Genomic DNA, 16579 nt, shown 5'->3' with positions numbered 1-16579 from the left:
GAGTGCAATCAGAGTTAATGGTAAAGATCGGGTAGCCCCCTGCAGGAAGAAACGAGGAGGGGGCAGTGGAATTTGAGGCTGCATAACTCTTAGGGAGGTAACCATGCCTTCTTGGCATGGTTACCCCCCACTTTTTGCCCGACTGTGATGCATCATTGACTGAGTGTGCAATGGGTCCCTGGCAACCAGGTTCCAAGTGCCTGTGTTCTTTCCCAAAACTGTACCTTTGCTTCCACAATTGGTACACCTCTGGCTCATATATAATTCCATTGTAAAAGGTATCAGTGGTGCCAAGGGCCTTGTGACCAGAGGGGGTATCTAAGGGCTGCAGCATGTATTATGCCACCGTAAGAGACCCCTCACCAAACATACTGCCACAGCCGCCTGCATGTTTTGGTGCAGATTAAAGAGAAGAGTCAACCTGGCACTCATCACTGTGTGCCAGGCCTACCAGCACTGCAAGAAGCATAGGTAAGTCACACCTACAGCAGGCCTTACAGCCATAAGGCAGGGTGTACTATACCTCATGTGAGGGCATAACTGCGTGAGTAGTGTCTAAGTCGATTCTTAGACATTATAAGTGCACAGTGAAGCCATACTGGTTACATGGGCTTGGAACTTGTCACCATGATTTTTGCAGCTTCATGTTGGCTTCACTAAATTCCAAGATGTTTGGTGCCAAACATCTCGGGTTAATAAACTCACATTGATGGCAGTATTGGGTTTATTAAAAAATGCACACAGGGGGGCACCCACTGCTTCCTGAAATCCTACCAAATGGCCAGTGTGTGCCTGACTGATCACCACCAGCCTGCTACCTCTACCTGCTACCTCTAGACATGTTTCTGATCTCCTGAGGTGGGAGCCTTTTGCTCTCATGGGCCAGAAAGCAAGCCTGCTCTGGGTGGAGGTGCTTCACAGCTACCCCCAAGCAGGAACATCATAGAAAGGTGATGAGCTTCAAAGGCTTTTCTCCCTATGTTATGCTGACCAGGGCCTCGCCAGCTAGTGGAGATGCCCGCCCCCTGACCAGGCCCCATTTTTGGAGGCAGGAAAATTAGTAAGCAAGAGAGGTGTGTCCCCACTCAGCCAGGGCCACCCCTAAGGTGCCCTGAGCTGAAGTGACCTCCCCCTTTGATAATACTCAATATTGTTTTGGAGGACTCTAGCCAATAGGGTTAGGAATGCGCCCCCTCCGCAGAAGGAGTGGACATTCAAAGGGTGTGGGCACCCTAAAGTTAAGTAGCCTATTGGCTACTAACTTCTGATCCCTATAACACCCCTAAAATTTGTATTCAGGGGCACCCGTGAACCTTAATCCTCAGATTACCGATGACCTACTAAGAAGAGGACAAAGAAGAGCCGATCCCTGCACAAAAAGCATCTCCAGCCACTGACTTGGTCCCAGCCTGCCAGCGTGTCTGGGAACTTCAAACTTGCAAGCTTCCACGGCTCTTCCCGTAGACCAGCAACCTCCAAGAGCCTGAGAGGATTGCTTGCCTTCCATAAAGACTCCTGATCTCCCATGGACAGCAGGCCTGTCCAAAAGAAAAATAACTTTCCAAGACCAAAGCTTTTCCTCTGGAACCACAAAACCAACTACCTTTGCACCCGACGCCCACGGCCCAAGTCCCAGTGGCCCACCGGTCCAGCAAAGGTTTCCCAGCATTTTTTAGCAAGAGTCCAACATGGGCTGACCCCTGCTAGACTCCATGTCGACGCCTGCAGCCTCTGCAAAACACCCCACCCAACCGCGTCCTGCACCGGTAAGCTGTATTCCAACATCAAAGGACACCCCTGAACCCTGAGCCCTGAGCCTTGGGGTTGATCAACCGAGGGTGTCCTGACACTACAGCCCTCCCCAACTTACCTATGAAGCTGTAAGTCTCCTGCAACAGGCCTCCTGGCCTGAGCCTGCAGTCTTTTTCCGACTTCGAGATTCCTCATAGGTTTGCATCAGGCACTCAATGCTGTGTTGGCACTCTGCACCCATCTGCCCCTGTGCAGCTGGAGGTGAAAGTTTGGAGCTGCCTTGTGAGTTCCCCTGTGCTTATTTTAACCCCTGGAGACTGGGTTACCAAACTGTGCTACTTACCTGTAAGTAGTATCACTTAGATTGCCACTTTCTCCATTGGATAACATTATTATTATTATTATTAAGCTTGTAGAGCGCCTGGTTGCTCCAACGGAGTGTCCCAGCGCTGGCACCAGATACCGAATTTGACCTCTACACCTGGCTGCCCCAGTGCCCCTGGGGGTGCAGTTTTGTCACTTACCTGGTACTGATTCTTTATCCAGAAACTCAATATCTCAAATTGTTTACTAATCTGCATATTGCTGATTGTGTTTCCTCCCATAGGATAACATTATTGTTGCAAAATGCATTGTGCCCACTTTTTTACTTTAAAAAGCAATGATATTGTAAAACGTATTTACATGCAACAAAGTATATTTGGTTATATAAAATATATATGCCAAGAGTATTATTTTTTCCATACTATTGGTCTCGGATTTAGTCACTGAGTGTCTGCATCATTTATTGCATGTGTGTGTACAACAAATGCTTAGCACTGCCCTCTGATAAACCTAACAGCTCGCCCACAGTACCACAAAAGAGAACACTAGTATTATCTACTTGAGCCTCTGTAAAGCTTTTGGGGATCCACTGGAGTCTTAGCACACTATACCTCATTTTGGGATAGTATATACAGAGCCAGCTTCCTACAGTGGATCTTAGTTTTCTAGGCGTGATTGAGTCTGATTGGGTCTGGGTAGGCGGATTTCTCTTGGTATGCTAGAAGGATGTAGGGTATGGGTCCACAAAGGGAGATGGGGGTAGCAGTGACGAGATAACAGAGTCACTTAGATTGAGTAGAGCCGATGTGAGGATAACTATTCTTGAAGGGAGTTGTGATAACAAGGAAAGGACGTTGTTGAACAGAGGACAGTTATGTTCAGCAATTGTGGGAGGATTCGGGTGGGGGGTTGCAGTGCAGGTAGGGGAAGGCGCTAGTTGTTGGTATCCGCTGTTGGGAGATGTTAGGGCAGGGGGCGGAAAAGGTAGGGGGGAAGTGGAAGATATATGGGCCAACTAACAATACGAAAAGAGGGTGGGGGTGGCAACCTGTTTGGAAGATAATGGTTTGAAGGAGGTTGGAGGGGAACAGTGAGGGGATGGTCTGTGGGGGGATGTTCAAGGTCTGGTATTTGGTGGTGAGCTATGGGCTGAGAGAGGTCTATTGGACTGTAGAAGAGTCCGAGGTAAGAGGTGCTGTCTGGGGAGACTGGCAGGGAGGGACAACGGGTGAGGTGTGTTGTGGGAGTGGGGGAGAGTGGAGGATCGCCAGAGGGCCTCATGGTGAGTAAAATTATGTCGATCATGGCCAGGATTGTGTCGTTGGGTTGAAACATGATTTGTCCATTGTTGTAAATTTATATAGAAAGGTTACTCGAGAGGGCAAAGGGGTAAGAGCAATTGAGTTAGCGACCAAAGGGAATGCTAGAAAGAGATAAGGATGGGAGTAAGTTGCATAAGGACCTGATACATAGGTCAGTTTTGTGAGTGAAGAGGAGGAGGTCGATTTTGAGGGAGCCTTTGCATAGGTAATGGTATTGGTTTGTGAAGAGGGTTTCCGGAAAGTCCCTCAAGGTCCTGTGTTTCATGTTTTTCATTGTGTGTTTGGAAGGATTTGGGTGGGTATTTGATCTTGACAGCATTATAATTAGATCTAGTAAGGGGCGATTGGGGGGGGAGGGCTATTGGCAATGGGTGTCGTCGCCATAGTGGAGGCTGGTGCCGGTTGGGAAGTTTTAGGTATGACCTAAGCAACTATTGCTAGCATGAGGATAGTCGTCACGTGGTCGTCCACAGCCTTGCAAAGCGCTCTGTGTTCTCAGTGTTCAAAGGAGACCTCATTCAGAGGTCTTAGGTAGCAAGGTAGGGGAACTGGGATTGGGACCCCAAGGTCATCGATATAATGAGCCGGTGGGATAGGACAGTTATCTAAGGTTGGATGTGCTTATTTTGTTGGAGTTCAGGAGCCAAAACAGTTGTAACACTGCAGGAGCCCAAGCGAAGCGTCTCAAGCTTCAATTAGGTTGATGTGGGCAGTGTGCTTCCTGGCGTTACAGCCTGAGAATCAAAATCTTTTGAGATGGCCTTCTGTGGGTTGAGGCTGGCTAGTGGCTGGTCCAACCAAAGTTACAATGAGATCTGGTCCTTCCAAGTGGTGCCTCCCAGCGCTTTAATGATGGCGCACCTTCCTCGTGGTGGCAGCTGAAACCTACTCCGTGGCAAAACTTTCACCTTGGCATGCAGAGGCACTTCCAGCGCAGAGCGACAGGAAGAGAAGATGTAAGCCAGGTAGATAACCCCTTACATCAGCCGATAATTGACTTTGGGGGCATAGTGTTGCTGGAATGAGCAGAGCAAGCTGGAAACCTCATGAAGTTGGCAATCGAAATTAGGGGTGAGCTCAGGATGTCACTTACCCCCAGGGCCCAGGATGGATCATTGTCCCACTAATGAGTGCTGCGCCGGTTTGCTGATGACATGCTTGTCTCTGGCCACGCTGCCACCCGTGAAATTTACATTGCTGCCGGCATATTGAAGTCAGATCAATGGGCAGGCTACCTTCTACAGTCAATAACTCGTCGCAACCGACTGGTGTATGGCATTACGCTGCTGTAGTGTGGCTTTATAAGGGATGTTGTTAGGACTCTGGGTCAGACCATAAATGGCTCGACCTGCAAAGAACAAGAAAGGGAGAGGGAGCCATAAGCTTAATGCGCTTGGGCATTGGCCTGCAGAGCACTATCGGAATATGTAGTCCCAGGCGGGCCCGCACTCGTCGGCAATGTTCAAAATCAGAGGGCAGAGAGGGGGGTCCATTGCTTGTGGTCACCGCCCTGTTCATCAAAAAGGAAGCACAGAATGTGCCATGGCTCAGGCCGACTCCTCCTGGCTGAGCGCGGCTGCCAGTGCCATCTTGAGAGAAAGAAAGCAGCACCACCCGGGCATCGTAGAAGCCACAAACATCTTAGTCCACACGGCAGTGGCAGCTCCCGGTTGTTGCGGTTGTGTTGCGGGTGTGTTCCCCTTCACATTCCGGCCATAAGACATAGTAAGCAGTTCCAAAAGGCTTGCTCTCTGGTCTAAAGTGTAACCATTAACTTTATAGTCGCCAGCCCATCACTTCTGAAAATTATTAAATGCTTTTCAAAAGCCTCTTCTGTTTAGGCACCCTGTGCATATGCCCTGCTATTGCTAACTCCCTGAAAAAACATTTCTTTGTGTACTATGCAATTCAATACCATGGTGAACAATGCTAAAAATGCAGGTTTCTATTTCCTTGCAAGAACTGCTGAGTGACGCACTGCTATTCTTCATACCATTGCTATCTTCACTTGCAAAGGGAGAGGAAAGCACAGACATCTCTGAAAAAGTACATCACTATTTTTCACAAAAGTCTTCACCCTCCTCCCCACCAAGTTTTATTGAAATGTAAAGAAATGTAGGAACTGGTGGACAGACAGAAAGCAACTTTTTAAACAACCACAGCCCTAATGCTTCCCAGCACCATGCTATCTTCATTTCAATAACATGGCACTTTAGCTCCAACTGGAACAAAGGTAATATCCAGGACCCATTAGTAACCCTCCATAGTAGTGCAGTAAGCAGGAGATCGGGGGAAAGGGGAATGGGATATGAGAGAAGAACTGAGACTCTGATACTTTCCCTTTGTCTGAGCTTCCTGTTGGTCTCAAACTTCTCTTTGGAGGCATGGATATCAACAAGAGAATAATAATGTTTTAGAACCTAGGTAGCAAGATTACAATCCATTGATTTTACTATGTCATACAACATACCTTGTAATCATTTCTGCATTACCAACTCCTTGAGGTTGCTGATAACTCTATGATTTCCTGTAGCTGAACACATTTTAGAAACACTACTTAGTAGAGCCTATAGACAATATCTGTTCTAGTCGCTATAACTACCTTCAGCAGAGAGGAAGTTAAATCTATAATTTGCATAATACTAAATTGACCTAGTACATTATGCATTTCACTTCTGATCAAATGCAATCACCTTGCCATCACTTGTAGTACTTCATTAGAGCACATGAATAAAGCGAAGCAAAAAAGTGTGTACAATAGAGTTTGTAGATATGTAATGACTGCAGTACTTTATTCATAGAATCCAATATGACAACTTCAGGGTAAAGTTCATAATACAATATCAGGTGGCTCCAGTACAGAACTCACAGAAAATAACCAGATGACTGCAGCATATAGTTCATAGCAAAAAGGAAATTACTCAAAGATGGAGTTCATAGCATAAATACACACTGTGTTATCCAGTATACTTCTCTGTGTCCCTGATCCTGAATCACTTGGATGTGATGATGCATATTAATCTGACCGCTTAATACGGGTCCTGGCTGCAGGAAAAAGAAGATGAATTGCCTTGCAATAAATGCCATACAACACAGGGAACTTATATCCAAGGGGTCAAGATATACACTACCACTGCAAGTCTCAAGAGAGTTCAGCGACATCTGGAGAACTGTAGTTCACTTGAGTTCTTTTTTGTACTTTGTGTTGGGTAACCTCACAACCTCAAAGCAGCCTCACTGGCACACAAGTTCTTCATTTCAGAAAAGACCAAAAATGAATACAGAGTGTAGGTACTGCTGAGAAGTAACTACACTCTGCACCCATCTTTGGTCTTTCTGAAATGAAGAACTTGCGTTCCTGTGAAGTTTAATGGCTTATGTCTACGCATTTGCCCGACATCCCGAGGTGAGCATGGGCCATGGATCCTAACACATGCCTTTGGATGTTAAAACCTGGTGCAATTATTCAGGAGAGTGTCATTTAATGGGGACAGAAACGTTCTAGCCATGGCATTGTGGACCTTTGCTAAAGCTCTAGAAATACTCTGATATGTGAGCCTGTTTCTTGGAAAGAGAAAGATCTCAGCTCAGGTGCCCACCAACAATTTATTCTTACACCTGAAGTCAAATGCTGCTGAAGATAATATGTATTCCTCTACCTAAACAGCATCTTGCAAATTCACCTCTGCCAGCACCTTGACTAAAGTGCATCCTGTCTGTGTCTGCAAACATCTGCAACTTTGTTGCCTCTCAAAACCATCACTGTTGTCTTGCACACCAAAGGAAGAAATGCTCGAAATTGCTGTCGATTATCACAAATTGGTGGCCTTCAAACATTCTACCCTTGAGCATCTGTCCTCTTCCATGGACCAACTGTTATGGACCTCATAGGACCTAATACCATACCGCAACGCATGCAACTGGCATCTATGGTTATCAGTACTTGATGGGGAGACTCTGGTGCAACTAACTGGTCTTGGTTGGCTGGTACCAGCCACCATCAAGTATTCTTTTCTTTGAATTGAATACAGAGATGAGCATGTTGAACTGCTGTGAACTCCTGAAGGAATTCATGTGCAATATTATTGGATAAAGGATCAGCTTTGCTCAGTATAACACAGACAATGCCATGTGCCCATGTAATCTGAGCTGCTGTCTCACTAATGTACTTTGCTGACACGCCATGAGTCATCTATCTGTATGTGCCATATGGTTTACCAGAGGCAACTCCACTTGCTGAAGGCCGACACGTGCAGCTATATATGTCAGAATGGGATTGAGTCTGAGCAAGTCTCATGGGTCTTGGTTAGCTGACTAGTAACCCATGCTCCAGCAACATTCTTCAGATTTCCTGCATCTGCTGGATGACATCCTGTGGCAATGGAACAACCAGGAGGCAGTCCCCTTGATAAAGGTTGGGTGTCAAAATATCTTTGGTAAAAATATTATCTGACAGAAATTTCATTTCATTTAGTTTATATTTTCTAATATTACCTCAATTGGGACAATATTTTTGTAAATTATATTTAGTACACAATATTTCTGCTAGGCTGTATTTTGGTTGTGATATTCTGGTAGCATATCGAAATAAGGCAAGAACCACTAATGGTGTAGCCAGACTTTAAGCATGGTCAACAGCATCAAGAACACTAAATTATGAATTCAAACTGTACTTCAGCGTTTAAACACATAGCTACTCATTAGAAGCGGACGCTTAATTCTCATGGGAATATTAACAGTAGACATTTAAGAACTATGAGTTTTTTGGAAATACCACAGATGTGATTATTTTCACCCGGAAATTTTAGATGTTTGAAATGAAATGAAATGAAATGAAAAAGAATTTCTAAAGCGCATGGCTGCCCTTGAGCGTCCCAGCGCTGACAATATGATGAGCCATTACCCCAGCACTTAGAGAAGCCTACAAGGGGAAGAGATGGGTCTTCAATGCTTTCCGGAATTTTGCAAAAGTGGGTTCTTTCCGCAAGACCAACGGAAGAGCATTCCATAGTTGACCTGCATTAATAGAAAACCGGCGTCCGCCTGTTTTCGCCTTTTTTGCTCTGGGTATCATTACTAGATTCCCATCTTCAGAGCAAAGAGTACGCGTAGGTTTGTAAGGGCGGACCAGATCTCTTAGAATGGGGGGGCCTGATCCTTGTAAGGCTTTGAACACTATGCAGAGAGATTTAAATATAATGCGCGCTCTGATAGGTAACCAATGCAAAGCCTTCAAAGCGGGCCGAGCAGAGGAGCTTTTGGCAGAACCAGTGAGCATCCGTGCAGCTGCATTCTGTGCTCTTTGAAGAACATTCAGTGTCGATTCAGGTGCCGCCAGAAAAAGGGCATTACTGTAATCCAGCCTAGAAAGCACCAATCCCTGAACCAATAGTCTCCTGGAGTGGTCTGGGAGGAGCGACATGACTTTTCGGGCTGACCGGAGCAGTCCGTAACATGTCCCTGCCACTCGTTTGGCTTGAGTGATCATAGAGAGCTCGGGTTCTAGCCATACCCCGAGACTTTTTATAGCGCTCTTAGGGGTTGGGGGGTCGCCCAGGCTGACCGGCCAAATACATTTGGGCAGTGAAGAGCATAAATTGCCAAGGAGCATTAGTTCCGTTTTCGACTCATTAAGTTTTAACCGGGAGTCCGACATCCATGTCATGATGTTGGTAAGGCAAGCAGCAAATTTCGCTCCATGGGTTTCCGACAGGGACAAGGAAACTAACAATTGAGTGTCGTCCGCGTAGGTTGCCATTGTGACCCCAAAAGGGGCCACCACCTCCTCCAGTGGGGCCATATAGACGTTAAAAAGCGTCGGGCTCAATGACGAGCCCTGCGGGACACCACACAGGAGGGGGGTAGGCAAGGATCTAAAATGTCCATCGCAGACCTGATAGTAACGGTTACTCAGATAAGACTGAAGCCACTGAAGAGCCGACCCTCCTATTCCCATGTTTCCTAGACGGTGGATCAAGATGTTATGATCCACCGTATCGAAAGCAGCACTTAGATCCAGGAGGACCATTGCGGCCGATCCACCTGAGTCTAAGATAACTCTGCCTTCTTCGATCATTGCTATCAGAGCTGAATCTGTTCCCTGGCCTGGGCGGAAGCCAGTCTGCGTTTGACCTAGTAGGTTGTTAGTTTCTAGGAAACCGGAGAGCTGGCGGTTGACAAACTTCTCCGCGATCTTATTCAGGCCAGGCAGAAGCGAGATGGGACGATAGTTTGTCAGATCAGCAGGGTCAAGGTCAGGCTTTTTCAAAAGAGCCTTGACCATAGCCTGCTTCCATCTAGGAGGGACTATGCCCTGGGAAAAGGAGGCATTCAGAAGATCAGTTGCAGGACCGGCAATAAGGTCCACAAGTTGTTTGAGAATCCGAATAGGCATGGGGTCCAACGGGGAGCCACTCTTCAGTGCCAGGAGCTCTTTACAAAAGTCCTCCTTTGAGATGGGAGATATTAAATCTAATCTCATCGCAGCTGAGGGCCCCTCGGGGGGAGGCATGGCCATAATTCCTGCACTAGGGGGAAGGCTGGCTAGGATATTCCGAATTTTGGTGTCAAAAAACTGAGCCAACTGATTACTTTTATTGGAATTCACCACCTGAGAGGTTGAAGGAGTGGGAACCGTGATAAGCTCTTTGAGGATCTTATATGTTTCCTTTGAGGAATTGCCTGCCTTATTTATTCTATCCTCAAAATAGACGGCCTTAGTAGATTTGCGTGCTGCCTTATAAGATCTCATGGCTTCACGGTAGTGGTCTTTACTATTAACAGCCCGGTCCTTCCGCCATTCCCGTTCAAGCCGTTTGCAGTTCTTTCTCATCAGCCCCAGTTCTGGAGTATACCATGATGACCTGTAGCTATTGTTTTTGTTTATGCATTTTTTGGTGGGCAGGACAGCATCTAAGGCTTGATGAATTGCATAAAGCAGACAAAATCTCTGGGTGAAAGTTCAGGACAAAATGAGAAATTACTGGAGAAACTGGACATAGAATTACTAAATTCCCCTCAGGGTCCAACTTGTTATGGACTGGATATTGCCCATCTATGAGATTTTGATACCCCCAGCATCAGTAAATCCAGAGCTATTGAAATACCAGACCATTTTCTGGTCACTTATAATGAAGGCCCTAGAGATAATTTTTAGCAAAAACGTGTTTGATTTCCCATACTTCATATTGATCAGAATATCAAAATAGCAATTTTGAGAATAGGGTAATAAAGTTTCCATTTTGAAATGCATTATAATGACCCAGCAGTTGACTTAATTTAGGACTCTACCAATTGGAAGACGCAGATTGTTTTCTATTCAATGAATTTTGTGAGACTGTCACAATTCATCTTGTGAATCAGAACTTTAGCATCCCTTGAAGGAAATACTTGTTCCATTTTTACTGCCCAGAAAATGAGAAACTCTCCCTATCAGGCACAAAGAAAAGGAGAAAAACCCAATATTGCACCATGTATGAATTCACTATTCATCCGTCAAAAGTAAAATTCACCAAAGCCTCATCTCCCTGAAAAACTGTATTTGGTCTTTTAGTAGCTGTTCTTGGCCATCTCAGTGGACCTCTCTGAATAGAACTAGCGAAAAACGTATTCCAGACAGACTGGACTTATGTTGAGATGAGTTGGAAGTGACTCCGCCCGGCACAGGGACTTATCAAGATCCCTATTTATGGTACACATCAAGGTGAGACTACATACTCTCTTACATGCTGTTCCATACATACCTTAGAACTGCTTCCTACGCTTACAAGATGTTTCGTTGCCCACACTAGATTGTGCATTTCCTGCTTTGCTCCATGGTTCTTTGCAGTTTACTTCTTTAGGAATCAATGGCAACACATAACTGGTACCTTATATGCTGCTTTTTGAAAACAGAACAATATAAGTGCTACAAATTGCTTATGGTATATCCTTCTATACCTACAAGCCTTGAAAAAGTCACTGTGGGAGGAAACATGTGACGGCTGTTATTCAATATCAAGAACTGAAGAACGTGAATTTTGTGAAACATAACTGTACTGAAGATCATTGATTCTACGCATTTTCATGATAAAGAAGCATCTCATCATAAGTCCTGACTGTCTGGAATCTATGTTTTTCGCTAATACGCAATCGAGTGATTTGGTTTTCCTTGTTATAAAAGAATTACATTGGATTTTTGGTCGTATTGTAACTCACACCTTCGGTAGCAGGGTGTGGGATGACTTCAGAAGCACCACCCCAATATTTTCTGAACTCTGTTTGTATTACTGTACTCCCATTATAATTTGTACATCAACACAAGGTGCGATTACTAGTCCATCACTACCTTTTTCTATATAGGAAAAATAGTATGCTAGCTATTTGTAAGGAGCCTTTTCAATTACTGTGTTGTGCTTTTGCCAAACTAATTACAGCACTGATTCATTTATTATTTCCTTCATTTCAGTATTATTTAAAATCTTATAATCTGTTTGTCTTCTAAAAAGCTTCACATCTGAATAGGAATCCATAAGGATGTGCTCCTTATGTGCAGAATTGGTGTATCATTCTCCGGTAGGGTGTTTGCATCTAGCCATAAAACGGGAGCTTGCAGCAAGACAAGATACTCGCACCCCATAAAAAAAAATATCCAAACGGTAATTTAACCTGCTTTTTCGTGTTGTCTAACATCAACAAATAGTTTCTGCTTTCTTCTATAACTATTAATAAGACATGGAAATTAATGTAAGTGAATGTGCAGCGAAGACACTTCACCTACTTGCTGAAATTGATGATTTAATTCTTCCAATAACTGTTCTAATGGCTACCTTTACTTTCCTCTCTCCTGAATCTCTGGGTATGGAGACTTCCCTTGATTAAATGTGCATTTCCATGATACTCAAGACCAGAGAATCAATCTCTAAAATTTCTGAGATAACACACTATTCACCTGTTGTGGAATAAAGCATTGACATAACTCAGTGTTTAAAATCTTTCCTAGGTCTTTCAACAAGACTCTCAAAATGATTTATATGTGTATGTGCCCTTTTTAAAAAATAAAACTGCCACCGCCTCAGGACAGCCACCATCCATAGGCCTAACGTTTCTGATTTGATTCTAGAAACCCCTTATATTCCCTAAAATTACTCAAATTGGACTCAGATCATACCACAAAATTTGTTTTCAACTGTAGTGTTTATATACGATGCCTCGTCAGGGGTAGTAACCGCCATATAAATGTAATTAAAATTAATATATAGTATCTTGATCCTGTGTAGATTCGAAGATGGGAGAAGATGGTCCTTATTAATTAATTTCACGTTTTGCCACATGGTTTGGAGTGACGGACGTACAATTTCTTACTCCTTTTTTTCTGAAAATTTGAATAGATTTTGATATATCCTCACTGTGTTATTTAACACTACCCAACCTAGCTGTCTCCTGCTGCTCAGCCAGAGTGAGAGATGGTAGCGGAATGTTGGTGTGAATGTGATGAATGGGATGCCTGGGTGCCTGTGTGGGTGAGTGGTGTCAGTTGGAGATGGGCTGAGCAGCAGGGAGGCTGCTTCTGGTGGGGCTGGTATAAGAGCTGGTAACGGGACTGATGTAGGAGCTGAAATAGAGCTGGAATGGACCGATGTTCATATTACATGGAACCAATAAAGAGGTCAACAGATTTCATGTTCTTAAGCCTCTTTCTCTGCCGCCTGAGTGGAGGATGAGCAGAAGTTTTTGTTTGCATTTTTACTCCAACAGTAATATCAGAACACTCTTGCCGATTGCGGCCAGCACACTTCCCAATCCCTAAGCTAATGAGTATCACCTATTATAATTTAGGAGGAGCTACTTACTGGCCTTTCAAATCCTCCTGCTGCCCATTGCGGCTTGGCTGATCCCAACCGAGAGGACAGATACGCTTACGCATATCATCTTGGCCCTTAAATGTCCTGTCTCGATGTGTATGGAGGAGGGTGGGTGGATCTGTGGAAATGTGGATTTTCCTGATCAGTTATGTCCCCTATCTTGGACCCCAACGGTTCTATATGCATGTCACAAGTACATGTATGTTCCCTCCAGTTCCAGTTTCTAAGACGCAAACATATGTGTGTCTACCGTTGACATGTTCTCTGTCAGATCCGCCATCACAGGGTTGGATATTCGATTCCTAAGTATGAAAAGCCACCGACTTTATATGGCTAAGTTACTCCATTTTTACAGTTCAGGCAAGTAGGCCCGATTCTGTCCTCAAAGCCTTTCCCTGCTCTCTGTCTTTGACAGCTTCAGCTTGAGCTCGCATCTGTATCCATGAACTTTGTCCTACTCCCTGTGCAGCTAACGGTGACTGCCTCGGCCAGTTTTCGCCTGTCTGCCAAGAAGTTGTATTTCACCTTCGAATTATCTATTTTACTCTTCAGCCGATGCATTCCTGTCCAGTGATTTAGGTAAACATTTCCTTTAGCTCACAAGCAAAGGACTCAGCCTTTCCGTCCTCCTGCAAGTGATTCATAGCCCTGTTGCCATGGAAAGTTTTCTATCCCTCGCATCTCATATAGACACTTGGACGCTTGTACACGCGCACAGTCAGTATAGAATAGATTCTGTCCGAGAATTCTTCCTTGTGGATAACATAGTTCTTTAAACATAGGATGTTAGATATGATTTGGGATTAGGTTGACTTGACCCCAGACTTCTCGTCTCCACATGTAGAGCTAAATGTCAAGTCCCCTTCACCCCCTAGTTGCACGTCAAATTACACGTCATGCTGCCGCGCGCGCATCTATGCCAAGTATTATCTTATAGATCCACCTATGTCTGATAATTCTAACCAATCATGTTTCTTTTATTCCTTATTACGCCTAGTTTCGATTATGTCACTGTTTTGTCACTTTTCTTATCAAATGTTACGCCTTCTACATTCGTTTCATTGTAATGCACTTATTATAAAAATACATGTCTGTTAATGAATTATTGTACTTCACTTCCTGAACCCTCGTGGTGACGGAACCTGAAGGCCGCGACTCGAGTCGGCCATTTTGAATGGAATAAAGCCCATTAGAAAACCTCTTATACCACGGATTCTGCCTCTTGTTATTTTGAGCTATTTACTTTATTTTAAGATTCCGTATGAAATTCAGTCCGGTAATATTTATTTTATTTACCACATAATGGCGCCCGAATAGGGACACTTTCTCATCTCACGCGCCGGCGGTGCGTTGCAGGCCCGGTCTCCTGCCACAGCTGGACGGACCATAAAACGCGTACCAGCAGGATTTCCTGTAAGCTCCCTCCGGTCAAGCGGGGGCGACTGAGGCTGCGATCAACCCAGACGAGGCGGTGAGAAGTGCGAAGTATCCCGACCAGAGCCTAGCTGAGAGAGCAAGATCCGAGGTATACAGAGGCCCACCAGGTTTTCCGAAATCCCGACGTCCAGAGGGTCCGATGTCCACAGTTATCGAGTCCTGTCCATTCTCTGAGGCCTTCCGTTTCAAGGAGCTACTCGGTGAGTACCATCGCCGGGGAGGCGTGTTGACGCGCACATAGGTTGTGCCGGTCAAGACGGATTTGGGTACACAAATCCGATCTGCACTGTTTAGCAGTGTATATGTACTGTTTAGCAGTATATCAAGTATTCCGAAGTATTCAGTTATTGTCAAGAATTCAGCGTGGTGATTAGTTAGGCAGACTGTCATCATTGTCGACCATTGTTATAATGTTTAATGTTTAAAGTTTAAAGTATTCAGAAATGTCTTGCATATTGTGGTATGAATGACTGTTCATTGTTCACTGTTCATTATTGTGTTTCTCGTATTAAGCAAGTTCAAGAGTAAGTATCAGATCAGTTGTAAATATGCCGCTCTTCTCGAAGTTAAGACAGATTACTACCAGAAAAGGGGTGCTTGAAGAAGCAGTTCCTATTCCTCCTAGGGATACTCCAGGGCATTTCATGTACCATAAACATGGCTTAGATGCCATATTGTTTCTTGATCTATGGGTAGATTATACCAAAGGATTACCGGAAAGTCAAAGGTGGCCCATAGCGGGAACCTGGGATGCAGAGTGCATCATGAAAGTGGAGGAAGAGTTATGGAAAAGAAAGGTCAGACAGTCACAGAAAGACGCTGTTGAGTTATGGCGTAAAGAATCTCATAGACGAACAGAAAAAGCACGTAGACAAGAAGAGAGGAGTAAAGAAAGTTCAAATAAAGTTCAAGAAAATCTATTAATTGAGGAAGGTATCCGAGTGAAATCAGAACAAGTGAATAGACAAAGAAATGCTCTTATGAATGGTATGTATCCCCTTCTAGCCGAAGGACTACCTAAGGCTGCTCCAGAGATACCAAAAGACTTGCCACCCCCATTATTTCCAATTAAGGTACATCCAAAGGGGCATCCCAGAACCGCAGAAGATGTTTTTCTTTCCTCATATCTAGACGATGCAGCTCCCGAGTATGCTAACGCCACACCACATAGACCGTCTGGCGGAGGGGTCCAACGTCAGGATCAGGTATCTGTCCCCGTGCAACAGCAAGTCCCGATACAAGCTTCGGCAAGCACATCTGTTTCCGCATCTGTCTCCGCAGTCGACTCTACAGAGGTATCGACACCCATAGTTGCTGTGTCACGTTCAACGAACCCATTCACACCCGACGCCCCAGATAGGGCCACGGGAGGTGCTAGCAGTACTTTTACACCACCTAGAATAAATAAACTTGTCTTTCAAGAGTCAGCGCATTCACGTACACCTAAATTCGTAAGTGAACGTACGCTTAAAGAACTCCTTGTAAATTGTAGATATGACCCAGTGGTTGGCAAAGAGGACGAAATGGTCCTGGCATCATTACGTATCAGGCGAGCCGCAGAATATTTAGCAAGGTTACCAGGGATGACTACGCATCTAGATAACATATATCATTTTGTTTAAACAGGACGAGATCCAGGATGTATTAACAGAGCTATGGAATTCCAGAAAGTAGAGATACAGGGGGAACTGTTACGTTTCCTCATAAACTGTGTAATCAGAAATCAAGATCGTCCGGGGGTAGACCCGAATGCAATGCTTATTCTTACAAGATGGAGTCAGAATATATCAGAAGGGAGACACGATAAGCAAAATTGTATAATAGCCATGTGCCGAAAAATACGTAAAGAAATAGAGCGTATTCATGAAGAGAGATTGGGAACAGACGAGTTTGAGCAAGATG

This window comes from Triturus cristatus, chromosome 6 (assembly GCF_964204655.1).
Source record: "Triturus cristatus chromosome 6, aTriCri1.1, whole genome shotgun sequence".
Classification (NCBI taxonomy): Eukaryota; Metazoa; Chordata; class Amphibia; order Caudata; family Salamandridae; genus Triturus; species Triturus cristatus.
The sequence above is the reverse complement of the archived record's forward strand: the minus strand, read 5'-3'. Positions refer to the sequence as shown.